The 14,657-nt window shown below is 34.4% G+C and overlaps 1 protein-coding gene across 1 annotated transcript in view; it reads right to left on the reverse strand.

The window, feature by feature from the left end:
* Nucleotides 1–14,657, reverse strand: part of Atrnl1 (attractin like 1) — a 716,444-nt gene that overhangs the window by 495,535 nt on the left and 206,252 nt on the right. The window lies entirely within an intron of this gene.

Genomic DNA, 14,657 nt, shown 5'->3' on the forward strand with positions numbered 1-14,657 from the left:
GAGATAATATTTTAAAATAATTGACATATCCAGCTCTTGATAAATGCTGCTATTACTTCTACTATTTTTACTACTCTAAACAATAACAAAATATAGCCACATATTTTATAAATAGGTATGCTTTTTTTGCCCTAAAATCATTCTTCAAAGCTTCTGAGATCATTTCCAGTGTAATTATTTCAGCATATTAAATGAAATATTGCATTGCATAATGGTTGCTCATGATCAATTTGCATATGAACTCAATTGAGCAGTAATCTGATTATTCACAAACCTCACATTGTATTTTGCCAATCAGTTGTAGACTCTAATTTCTACACACACCATCTCTCTTGCATATGACCCCTCCTTTTCATTCTGACAGACACCATTCAGGTATTGCCATCCACTATCTCTTACTGGCACAAACACAACCATATATCAGAACTATCTTCAGTTTTTTAAATATTTTTTAGTTGTCAGTAAACCTTTATTTTATTTATTTATATGTGGTGCTAAGGATTGGACCCAGTGCCTCACACTTGCTAGGAAAGTGCTCTGCCACTGAGTCACAACCCCAGCCCTATCTTCAGTTTTTCTAAGTTACCATTTATACTCCAAATGATATATTCTAAAGAGACAAAGCTGATCATGTCAATAGCCCTTTCAAAAACCCTTATTGGAAACTTGTACACCATTAACTACCTAAACCAATCAATTGATAAAAACAAAATAATACGGACTAGACAAACATGTGAAAATGAGCTGCTGATTCAAATTTTTCCAATATTCAACTTTTTGTTATTTTTTTCTTAAATATCAATAGAACTCCAATGTGTATGCTAATGGTTAGCAACTGCAAAAAAAATCAGATAATCATATCAGTATTTTGACCAATTCTCCAAAACACAATGAATCTTGCATACCAAACCACAGTTAAGTACAAGACCAATTTGAATATTTTCCAAGGAGGAGACTAAAACAATAGTTAGAGTTTATCAACCTGGTGTGTGTGTGTGAGTGTGTGTGTTCTTCTTTCTTGTATTCTTTTTAATTATGATATAACACCAAGATATACCTTGACATGATCACAAAAACATGAACTCAAGAAAGGAAGATTTGCTAAGAATTAGAAAAAGTCATTTCAGAGTTATAAATGGGATAGACCTCCCAAGAAAGTGGCTACCTGTCCTCTTATAAAGCCTAATGAGGGACTTCACATGAGTTCTTTGAAGAGCTTGAAGTTATCCCCTAGAATCCAGTGGCATATTGGAGGGGAATCTGAATTAATTGGGTAGGAGTAGCTATGGCTGTTAACTGAAGTGGCAGGACAGATGGGAAGGGCTATCTTGAGGAAGTTATTAGCAGTCTAGCTGAGATCAAGAAAAATAATGTATGTTCTTCCTCTAGCCAAACTGGGACTGCTGAAAATTCCAAGACTGCCTGGGAGCATTAGCAGTCTCCAGCAGAAAAAGCTGAGGAGAAAGCTGTGAGTGCAAGAAGAAAGCATGTATCACTGTCATCATGAGAACTGTACGTGGACAAGCCAAGCTCTGAAGAGCCTCAAGAGATACCTATTCCTGTCACATATTTGAGGAAGGATCAGCCACAAATGACAGCTATCCATCCCACATAAGACTACACAATTTTCTCCTCTCCCCTACAAAAATTAAAAAAAAAAAATTAAAAGCTGGGGATGAAACTCAGTGAAAGAACACATGCTTTTAAATGTTGTTAGATCTGCTTTGCATTTATACACAGTAAATGCATGTAGTTTAAAGTGCAGTAAAACAAAATTTAACAAATTTTTTACACACAAGTAACCCTAACCGCAATCAAGATACACATTTCCATTGTTCCCGAAGGTTTTCTTATGCCCCTTCCCTGTGGCTTCCCTATTTACCCCTCACTTTAGCTGAAAACCAGATATAAAGCATTGAAAATTTTACTCTTTAAGGCCATAATCAACATTCTAAGCTTTGTGGGGCACATGTGGTTCGAAAGTAGTCATGTGTAAGATTTTTTTTTTTTTAAGTGTCACTTATTTTTTTTTTAATTTTTTTTTATTGGTTGTTAAAAACATTATAAAGCTCTTGACATATCATATTTCATACATTAGATTCAAGTTGGTTATGAATTCCCAATTTTACCCCAAATACAGATTGCAGAATCACATCGGTTACACATCCACATTTTTACACAATGCCCTATTAGTAACTGTTGTATTCTGCTACCTTTCCTATCCTCTACCATCCCCCCTCCCTCCCCTCCCATCTTCTCTCTCTACCCCATCCACTGTAATTCATATCTCTCCTTGTTTATTTTCCCATTCCCCTCACAACCTCTTATATGTAATTTTGTATAACAATGAGGGTCTCCCTCCATTACCATGCAATTTCCCTTTTCTCTCCCTTTCCATCCCACCTCATCTGTTTAATGTTAATCTTTTCTTCCTGCTCTTCCTCCCTGCTCTGTTCTTAGTTGCTCTCATTATATCAATGAAGACATTTGGTATTTGTTTTTTAGGGATTGGCTAGATTCACTAAGCATAATCTGCTCTAGTGCCATCCATTTCCCTGCAAATTCTATGATTTTGTCATTTTTTAGTGCTGCGTAATACTCCATGGTGTATAAATGCCACATTTTTTTTTTTTTATCCATTCATCTATTGAAGGGCATCTGGGTTGGTTCCACAGTCTAGCAATTGTGAATTGTGCTGCTATGAACATCGATGTAGCAGTATCCCTGTAGTACGCTCTTTTAAGGTCTTCAGGGAAAAGTCCAAGAAGGGCAATAGCTGGGTCAAATGGTGGTTCCATTCCCAGCTTTCCCAGGAATCTCCATACTGCTTTCCAGATTGGCCGCACCAGTTTGCAGTCCCACCAGCAATGTACAAGAGTACCCTTTTCCCCACATCCTCTCCAGCACTTGTTGTTGTTTGACTTCATAGTGGCTGCCAATCTTACTGGAGTGAGATGGTATCTTAGGGTGGTTTTGATTTGCATTTCTCTGACTACTAGAATCCATATGCAACAAAATGAAACTGAATCCCCTCCTCTCGCCATGCACAAAAGTTAACTCAAAGTGGATCAAGGAGCTAGATATCAAATCAGAGACTCTGCATCTGATAGAAGAAAAAGTTGGCTCCGATCTACATATTGTAGGGTCGGGCTCCAAATTCCTTAATAGGACACCCATAGCACAAAAGTTGATAACAAAAATCAACAAATGGGACTTACTTAAACTGAAAAGTTTTCTCTCAGCAAGAGAAACAATAAAAGAGGTAAATAGGGAGCCTACATCATGGGAACAAATTTTTACTCCTCACACTTCAGATAGAGCCCTAATATCCAGAGTATACAAAGAACTCAAAAAATTAAACAATAAGAAAACAAATAACCCAATCAACAAATGGGCCAAAGACCTGAACAGACACTTCTCAGAGGAGGACATACAATCAATCAACAAGTACATGAAAAAATGTGTAAGATTTAAACAACAAATAAAGCTATGTTCCAATAAAACTTCTTTTATAGAAATAGAAATTTAAATTTTGTATAATTTTCACTTTATGAAATTTCATGTTTTTTTAGCCATTTAAAATTTTTAAAATTTAAGCTTACAGGCTACACAAAATCATAATGCAAACTATATTTGGCTTGTGGGCTATAGTTTGATGATCTTCAGTAAAGATTATATTTGTTATAAAGTTTTGCATGAAGAGAATCACAAAGTTAGAATATTTGTTTCTAGCTTCTTCACTCGATGTTTTTACTTTGTGTGTCAGTAATTTATCCGTTCTTATGCAATTTAAAATTTATTTATTTAAAAATGCTTCAAAAATTAGAAATAGAGGGAATTTCCTGTACCAGATAAAGGACATTTTTTAATAAAACCCACAGGTAACATCATGCTTGATAATGAAAGATTGCATTCTCTTCCTAGTATCAGGAACAAGATAGAGGTGTCTGCTTTTCCTACTTATTTTTATCATTGTACTGAATATTCTAGTCAAGATAAAAACAGAAACAAAAGTTAGCCAAATTTGAAAGGAAGAAGTAAAGCCATCACTATTCACAGATGAAATGATCTTATAAATCCAAAAAAATCAATATAAAAAAGTTATAACTAATAAACTAAATAAGGCAAGGTTATAGGTCATAAAATCAGTATACAAAAACCTAGTATTTCTAGATGCTATGAACTAACAATATGAAAATAAAATTAAGAAGACAATTCCATTTAAAATAGCATCAACAAAAATAAAATCATTGGACTCAGCAATGAGGATTTGCCTAGCATGCATAGAGCCCCAGTGCTACAAAAAATTAAATCAATTGATTATTTTTGTGTGTGTGTGTGGTACTAGGAATTGAACCCAGGGCCTTGTGCATGCAAGGCAAGCACTCTACTAACTAAGCTACATCCCCAGCCCAAACTTTTAAGACATAATTGAAGGAAAGAAGTGCAAAACATGTATCCTGAAAACTAAAATACTGTTGGAAGAAGACAATATAAAAAAATTGAGATATCTTCTTTTCATGTAGGAAGAATTAATATTGGTAAAAGTATTGACAAATTTGATCTACAGATACAATGTAATCCCTACCAGAAACTTAATGAGAACTCTTTTCAGAAATTGACAAGTTAGTGCTAAAATTCATATATAATTACAAGGAGCTTCATATAGCCAAAACAATATTTAAAAGAGGAATCAAGTTGGAGGACTCAGACATCTTAATTTCAAGCATTAGTCTTAATTTCAAATATTACTTCAAAGTTATAATAATAAACATATATGAGTTGGGCACACTGATACACACATGCAATTAATTTTATCCAGCTACTCAGGAGGCTGAGGAGGAGCCCTATAAGGCCAGCCTTGGCAACTTAGCAAGTCCATGTCTCAAAATAAAATTTGAAAAAGGTCTTAGTGGTTGTGCACTTGCCTAGCATGTACAAGGCCCTGATTTGAATTCCCAGTATTGCAAAACGCACATGCACGTGCATGCTCATGTACACACACAGATATGCACACATACATATAATACAGGCATAAATACAAAATGCATATCAATGGGATAGAATTGAGAATCCCCCCAAAAAAAAAACAATTAAATGTATGATGCCGGGAAAAAATAGATAAGGATGTGCAGAAGAATAGAATTGAATTTCTACTTCACACCACACACAAAAATCCACTCAAAATGACTAAGAGTCCTAAAAACAGGTGCTAAATTATAAAATTATAAAGTCCTTAAAAAGGAAAACATACAAATAAATCTTTGTGACACTGATTTAGATAATAGTTTTTACAGAACAAACACACATATAAAACACACATATAAGAAAGAAAAAGAAAAAATTGAACTTCATCAATATTAATAAATTTTGCGCTGTAGGGGACACCATCAATAAAGTAAAAAGACAATAGATAAGGAGGGAATATTTGTAAATCTTGTCTTATTTTATCTAGAATATAAAGAAAATTTCAATTCAATAATAAGAAGATGAATTGCTCATCTTAAAAATCCAACAAGAATCTGAATAGACAAGCTCAGAAAAAGATAAGTCAACATATTGTACATTAGAGAAAAGCAAATCAAAACTCCCCATTAGATACCACTTAACACTTCCTAGGATGATTACAATTTTAAAAAGGCTGAGAAGAATAACCGTGTGAATGTGAAGAAACTGGAACTCATGTGAATTGTTATCTGAAATATAATCTGGTACAGCTGCTCCTATAAAGAGTTTGGCAATTAATAAAAATATTAAATATAGAAATAACATATGACCCAGCAGACCTACTTTTAGATACATACTCAAGAGATATAAAAAATGTATTTCCATACTAAAATTTAACATGAATGTTCACAGCAATGTTATTCATAATAGCCAAAGGGAGAAACAGCCCAAATGCCCATTAACTGATAAATGGAAAAATACAATATGGTGGTATCCTAATAACTAACTATTATTTGGCAATGGAAAAGTGAATAAAGAGATGGTATATGCTAGTATATGAATGAACCTTTAAAACATTTTACTATATGAAAAAAGACAGTTACAAAAGATTACATGTTCCATAATTTCAGTTTGGCTTTTTGGGGGTGGATAATTAAAAATATTTTAAAATGAAATTATGACTATGCATAATTCTGTGGATACATTAAAAATCATTCAATTTAAACTTTAAAACAGTGATTTTATGGTATATGAATTATCTCAAATTTTTTAAATAATTGGTTTTGATAATTTTATATTTTTACTAGGGAATATAATATAAAATACTAGGGAACACTAAGCTTGCTAATTGCTTATGATTATTACCTTTGAAAAGAGATGATTAATAAAATGTAAATATGCATACTCCCACATATACATATTAAAATAAGGTTTGTATACATATGAACGTTTCTAAGAATTTTTTTTTAAGTAGGAGATAGTTCTACGCAAATGTTTGGGTTTTTTCTTCCTAAGTATTATTTAAGTAAATTTGCATAATTTTCCTTTTGAGTTGTAGAATTAACTACGGGAATACAAGATATGAGAATTACAGAAATTCAAGATGTGCAAATGCAAGGAATAAAGGAAACTATCATGAAGAAATAAAGGGACACCTAGATAATTTGGTACTATGTAGCTTATTAAATAATAAATGAATACATCATGATATCTTTTAATATTAATCTGCTTCAAATTAATACTCTCTTATATTCATAAGTTCACTATAAAAGATTCATATTAATATTTTAAAACTTGAATATGCATTTTATTTATTTTTATGGCAAAACTTGATAATACTTATGCTTGCAGAGTTTCTTAAAAGAATTATCAGTGTATAGTAACTTGAATAATTTCTGATATAAAACATGCATTAAAATACCTTTTATGTGAGCTCACTTTGAGAGAACTCCCTTGTGGCACTATACTTCAGAGTAAAATAGCACAAATGCATTTTAAATTCAATTGTTTAGAATTTATACATCATGACAGTTTTTAAATTATTCTGTTGTTGTCAGCATTTGAGGCTCTTTTTATGCTGAATAAGCACCTATGAAATCATCATGCAATGGCCTTTTGTTTGGGAAATTTTATATGATGGTGATTTTACAGCCTAGATGTATACACTAGAGGGACATAATGTGGTCACATGATATTTCTCTCCCCCATAATATAAAGTTATAATATCAAATTATAAGCAAAACTAGACAGTAAGGATAAAAAAAAGATACTATAAAGGTTATTCAAACAAGTTGTACATAAGGAATACATTTTAGGAACATGAAACCCAAAAGTCATCACTGGTAGTACTTGTCTCAAGTCAGTTTACATTCCTGCACCCTTTCATTGCCACACCACTGCTCTCATATAACAATGGCTTCTTGAGGTTAGGAGATCATGTCAACTTAATTTCTTTTGTATTCTTCTAGCATAATTATACTTAATGAAATGTATAGATACATTATAGATTAGATTCCAAATACAGTAAGAATTCTGGAAAAGACAAATTAAAAATAGCCACATGGTTTAAGATTCTATTCTTCAGAATTGCTAGGACCCTGAAGTTGACCCTCACCCATCTTTCAGTAGTATTGATGATCCGTCCTAACCAGATCTTGAGGAAGCCCTGAATCTCAGCTTTGTCCCTTCTCTGCTGTAGCCTGGAGTAATCTCACCTGTTGAAGAAACCAATGAGGACAGATTCTCTCATCTGTGCCTATGAAAGGAACTGCAGACTCAGTCCCAACGCAGATCTGGAGGACAGCCATGGATCTTGGTCTTAACTCTATTCAGCTACAGTTGGGAAATAGTTCTGCCCAGCCAGAGATCACTGGGAGACAAGCTTTGTAACTTCTCTCCCATAGCAGATTTTAAAATGGCCTGAACCCAGCCTCCAGCCCTTATTAGTTTCAGTCTGGAACTTGCAGAGGGATCTCTTGGCCCTTCTGGGTATCTAAAGGGATTCATTCCTGTTCCTTCCACTGCAGGCTAAGCTGCTGATTTCTGTCCCACTGGTAATCTTGAAACAGTCCTATGAATCAGCTCTAGTCCCATTCATCTATGATCTGGGAGCACATTCACCTGGGCATAAACCCACCAACATATACCTACATCCATTACAGCAGACATAGGTCTGAAGAATGTAATCTCAGCTGTGAACCTGTGACTTGGTTCTAGCCCCTCGCAAATGTGAATGGGGTTGTACTATCTGCCCAAAACCCACACAGATATGTATAAGGAGTCCCTGAAAGAATCCAGAAGAAGCCATGTCAGCCTGCACATGCTTGCTCTCTGTGGACCCTGAAGTAGACCCTCACACCAGCACCAGCCTTATAAACCAAGATGTTGGAGAGAGTCTAACCTTCCAGAGACTGGAGAGAGGCTACATCCACAAGACATCCTGATGAGAGCACATCAACAGTGGAACCTACTGTGGATAAAGCAACAGCCAAGTGATCGGGTGCCCACCAGAATCAGTTGTGGCACCACCAGAAGAAAGCCTTATTCAGAAACATACAGACTTCAGAAAACACTCCATAGAGATTTGAAGAGATGTTTGGATACCAACAAGAAACTAATAAAGCTCCAGTAATTAAACCTAGAGAAATGAAGATATATTAATCATGAAAAGAAATCAAAAAATCACCTTTAAAGAAGCTCAATGATATTCAAGAAAAAAGCTAAACACCTAAATGAAATTATAAAAATAATGCATGAATAAAATGAGTAGTCTAAAAAAGAAATAAAAACTATTTTTAAAAAAGAACCAAACAGAAATTTTGGAACTGAAAAATGAAATGAAAGAAGTGAAAAACACAATAGAGAATTTCAACAATAGACCAGATCATGAAGAAATAATTAGTGAATTCAAAGAGAGAAAAATTTGAAATTAACAAATTAGAAGGACAAAATGAAAAATACTGATAAAGGATGATAAAGGCATAAGGGACTTATGGACACCATCAAATATACAAACTATGGCAGCATCAAAAAGAGAAGTGAAAATACCAAGTTAAAACTTCCCAAATCTCAGGAGGGTTATGAATATCTAGGTTCATGAAACTTACAGGACCTCAAGCAAGATCAATACAAAGAATACTCTCAGACATATCCTAATCAAACTGTCAAAAGCTAAAGACAAATAAAGAATCTTGAAAGCATCAAGAGACAAGAGAATTGTCATGTATAAGGGAACCCCTACAAGTCAATCAGTGGGCTTCTTGAGAGAAAACTTACAACTCAGAAGCAAGTGGGATAATGTCTTCAAATGGCTGAAAGAGGAAGGGAGGAGAAGATGGTAGAACAGAGCTCACAGCCCCAGTCTCTCCACAGCTCAAAAAGGAGTCAGTGAAGGAACATCTGACTACAGGGATGGGTGACAGAATAAATGCTATAAGATAAATGCTAATAGAACAAATGTTAATATTGATTAGACAGTGTGATACCTACAGAGACTTGAAGTTTCATTACCAGAGAAGAAAATAAGGATAGAGTTTCTTAACTCCAAACCTGGATCAGGGTAGGGTGAAAAGGGAAGAGCAACAGAGGAAAAATCACATAAGCTCACTCCCTTAAGAATAGCTGGAAAGTAGTGAGGTCATTGAAAAAAATCAAGCGGTTTAATGACAGCTGCGTCAGGCAGGGCAGCCATTTTGTGAAGCCTACAGCATACCAGCTGCCTTAGAGGAAATTAAACCAACACAGCATCCTCCCACCTCCAGAAAGCAAAATTTAAACCAGAGGGCATACCTCTGCAGTGGGCAAATTAAATTAAAGGGTGTACCCCCTTCAAAGGGATATCTCAATAATCCATCTGGAAAGATGGATTGCAGAGGGGTCTCTTCTTGGTGAAAGCTCCTCTCCTCACTATAGACAAGGGGAATGGGGTAAAGCAGATCTGCCCTGGGAAGCTTAACCCCTTGCCTTGCACAATCTCCACAAAAGCGTAAGCAGAGAGAAATACAGCAGATACCCACTGTTCACAGTAGCAGGATATGAGATATCAGATCCAAGCTGGGAAGCAATTTGCACCCCTAGCAGCAGAAAGGAATAGTAATTGAACTGGTGGCCATAGGTGTCAGATGTTTGGACATGGGTAAGGCATGGGCTACAATCCTAGTCAGCAGAGGGGCAACTGTCCCTGCAGCTTGTGACTTTGGAAAGATAGAACTCAGGCAAACCAGCTGAGTCTTTTTATCCAACAGTAGGGACAATGCCTGAATGACTTTGTGGGTCAGAGAGAATGATTCTGCACCATAGACCATCCATGGAAAATCCACAACCACAAGTCCCATGCTTGCAGACAGTCACCAGGCTCTATGCCAGTTTGAAAAGGATCCTGTGGAGAGGAATGAGTGCACCAGTGACCTACAGCAATCAGTGAAACAGCCCAGAGACATGCATCCTGAACTCCTACACACAGACACACAAAAAAATAGTCAACAGAGACAACACTGCACTCAGCCTCTGGCCCCTGGGTTGACAAAGAGAATGGGTTGATGGGAGGTCCTTGGCAACTAGGCGAGTGGCTCCAATACCTCAGCACCTCTGAGAGATACAAAACCAAAGAGTGATGGACACCCTCTAAAAATCTCAAATTCTGATGAAATCCAAACCAAGACTCAGCAAGACTTTTCTTCACCTTGGCATGGTTTACTCCAAATAGCTCTATTCAACTTTGATCATACATGACACTGTTTATAATGATTTGACAGTTGTTACCCTAATAGCCAACACTTGCCCACAAGCCACTTGATTGTATTTTTTGTAATGCTTTAAAGCATTATTAGGAATCATTCTCTCCATCTTCATTTCCTAGCTCATGCTTATCCTAGCTCCTCTTACCCACTCTTTGCCCTCTTCCTTTACTTGCTACTCCCTAAAATAACCCCCCACCCATCTTTTTATTCTTTTATCATGGTGTGAATTATTCTTTTCTATCTTTTCTATTTTCTTTCTTTCTTCTTTCTTCCAATGTTTCTCTCCTCCCATTTTCATCCCTATGTAATATTATAGCAATTTTACTATATTTAATGACTAATTTTACAAATTATTCCACAATTTGACTACAAGTTTATACCTGAATTAGAGGAACTGTGAAGAACAGTATCAACAAAGTTTTCCCCCTCTAAGGTTGAACAGTACCTGGCTTTGCTCTGAAGTGATTATAGAAAATAGGGTTCAGTGTATTCTCTCAAAGTGAAATTGATAATGGGAACAACAGAGGACACACATTGAAGTTAAAGTATCAACACCTGGATATTAGCCCAGCCCAGGCCTCATAAAAGAAAGAAGCCCAACAAATAGTCCCTTGCATTAAAGAATAAACAATAATCACCCCAATAAGTAGGAAAATACACAAACAGTAAGATAAAGTAAGAGAATAAACCACCCCAAATTACCCACAACACTTCAACAATTAACTCCACTGACACCACAGTAGAGGAAATGTGAGAGAAAGAATTTAGAACATTCACAGTTAAAATATTCAAAAAGCTAAAAGAAAATGAATAAAATTAGAGAGAAACTTTAGAACATGAATATTTCATGTTCATCATTTCAATAAAGAAACAGTCTAAAAATGAATCAAACAGAAAACCTAGAAATGAAAGACTTTCATTCAAATTAAAAATTCAATGGAAAACATCACCAATAGATGAGACCATTTTGAAGATACATATTTTTCAGGCTTTGAAGACAAAGTAGATAATCTTTTTTTAAATTTTTTAAAGTATATAATCTTGAAAATAAAGTAGATAATAAAGAAAAGATGTTAAGAAACCATGACCAGAATATTCAATAAATCTGGAATAACATCGAGATGTCATATTTAAGAATAACTGGGTAGAAAAAGGCTCCGAAGTAGAAAATAAAGGAATGCAATATCTTTTCAATGAAATAATATTAGAAAATTTTCCAAATCTTTGGAACAAGTTGAAAATCTAAATATAAGACACATAGAGAACTCCCAAAAGGCACCATCAAAAAAGATCTTCTCCAAGACACATTATAATGAAAATGCCTAAAATATAGAATAAGGATACAATTTTAAAACCCTTTAGAAAAAAAGAGCAGGTCCCATTTAGAGGGAAACCAATTCAGATTTTTATTTTTCTTTATTTTATTTGTTTATTTTTATGTGGTGCTGAGAATCAAACCCAGTGCCTCATATGTGGCAGAAAAGTGCTCAACCACTGAGCTACAATTCCAGCCTAACCAATTCATATTTTTTAAAAAAATATTTTTAGTTGCCCATGGATTTTTCACTTTATTTGTTTATTTATATGTGGTGCTGTGAATCGAACCGAGGATCTCACATATGCCAGGCAAGTGCTCTACCACTGAGCCACAAACCCAGTTCCAATTCATATTTTAAGTGATTTATCAATCCAGACCCTAAAAGCCAGGAATAAGAACAATAATATACACCAATCCCTAAAAGAAAATAGGTGCCAACCAAGAGTACTATATCCAACAAAGTTATCCTTCAGAATTAAAATATAAATAAAAACCTTCCATGACAAGTAGAAAGTAAAAGGACCATAACCACTACAAATGCACTAAAGGACATATTCAGTGAAATATTTCATGAAGAAGAAATGAAAACCAGCATAGAGATGAATTTCACTAAAAGAATAGTATGTTAAAGGAGAATGAAGACTGAATTAAACATTAGAAATAAATCAAAATAACAGGAAATAAAAATAATTTTTCTATATTATCAAAGTGCAAATGGTCAAATTCTTCAATCAAAAGACACAGATTGCTGGACTGGATCAAAAAACAAGACCCAACACAATACTGTTTGCACAAGACTTACCTTGCAAACAAAGATATCCACAAACTGAAGGTGAAACAATATGCCATGCAAATGTTTGCCAAAAGCAAGCAAAGTGGCTTTTCTCATATCAAAGTGGACCTCACACCAAAGTTAATCAGGAAATACAAAGAAGTTCACTTCATACACATGAAGTGAATTATCCAACAACAAGATAAAATAAATATTTATGCCCCAAACCATGCATCTACACACATAAAACAAACCATTCACAATACAAAGAATCAAACAGATCACAATAGTATAAAAACACACCCCTCTCACCTAGATAAATCATCCAGACATAAACAAACTAAAAAATCTTCAAAACTAAAAAAAATATATCATTTCTCAAATGGTCCTGACAGACATCTGTAGAATATTTCATCCACTGACAATTGCATCAACTTAGTTCTCATCAGCACATGGAACATTCTCCAAAATAGATTTTTTTAGGGCACAAAGCAAATATATGAAAATACAAAAAAAATAGAGATAATTTCTTGTGCCTTATAAAATCATAATGAAATGAAATTATAAATAAACTAGATAAAAATCAGAAACCACTCTAACACCTAGAGAGTAAATAATATACTTTTTAATATTCTTTTTTTAGTTGTTAATAAACTTTATTTTTATTTATTTATATGTGGTGCTGAGAATCAAACCCAGTGCTTCACATATGCTAGGCAAGCGCTCCACCACTGAGCTACAACCACAGCCCCAACAATATACTTTTCAGTGAGGAATGGATAGCAGAAGAAATCAGAGAAATAAAAACATTCACAGAAACAAATGAGAATACTGATACAACATACCAAAATCTCTGGGACAGGATGAAGACAGTACTAGGGTAAGTTTATACTACTGAAATCCTACATTAAAAAAATAGAAAGATGCCAAAATAAATAATCTAACATTACACCTGAAGTCCCTTGAAAAACAATGAACTAATATCAAAATTGGTAGAAAACCAGAAATAATTAAAAGCAGAGCTGAAATAAATGTAATAGAGAATTTAAAAATATATATATATCCAAAGATCAATGAAACTGAGTTTGTCTTTGGATTTAATAAGCCCTAAGTTAACTAACCAAAAAGAAAGAATTAACAAAATTAGAGACGGATAGGAAATATCACCACAAACTCTACTGAAATCAGAGGATCATTAGAAACTATTTTGAAAATTTAAATTCCAATACCTAGAAAATCTCAAAGATATTGAAAAAATTCAGAAAGACAGATGACCTACCCAAATATAGAAAATATAAATAGACCAGTATCAAATAATGAAAGTGAAGCAGATATTAAATGCTTTTCAGTAAAGAAAAGCTCAGGACTGAGATGTATTCTCAGCTGAGTTCTACTGAACCAAATGCCCATACTTCTCAAAATTATTCAATGAAATAAAAATAAAAATAAAAAGAAGAGAGCACTGCACAATTTATTCTATGAAGCCAGTATCACCCTAATACCAACCAGAAAGACACATCAAAGAAAGAAAATTCCAGGCCAATACCCTTGATAAATTTATTCTTAATAAAACATTGGCAAAACACATTAAAAAGACAGTGCACTATGATTAAGTGTGCTTCATCCCAGACATGCAAAGTTGGTCAACACAAACTATTATGGGCCAGGCTATAAGGGCAATGACCAAACAGACTCCATTTACCTTGAGATTCCATATCATGTAAGAAATGTTTCTCCCGTGAGAAAGCCCTGCCTCTGTACCCATTAATAGTTACCTAGCATAACATACTTGGCAACACAAATGGCAATTCTTATACAATGTAAAATTGTTCTCTTTAGTCCCCATTTTTCTTGGGCAAAGTACCCTGTCAGAGATTGATTG

This window comes from Marmota flaviventris, chromosome 4 (assembly GCF_047511675.1).
Source record: "Marmota flaviventris isolate mMarFla1 chromosome 4, mMarFla1.hap1, whole genome shotgun sequence".
In the NCBI taxonomy this organism is placed as follows: domain Eukaryota; kingdom Metazoa; phylum Chordata; class Mammalia; order Rodentia; family Sciuridae; genus Marmota; species Marmota flaviventris.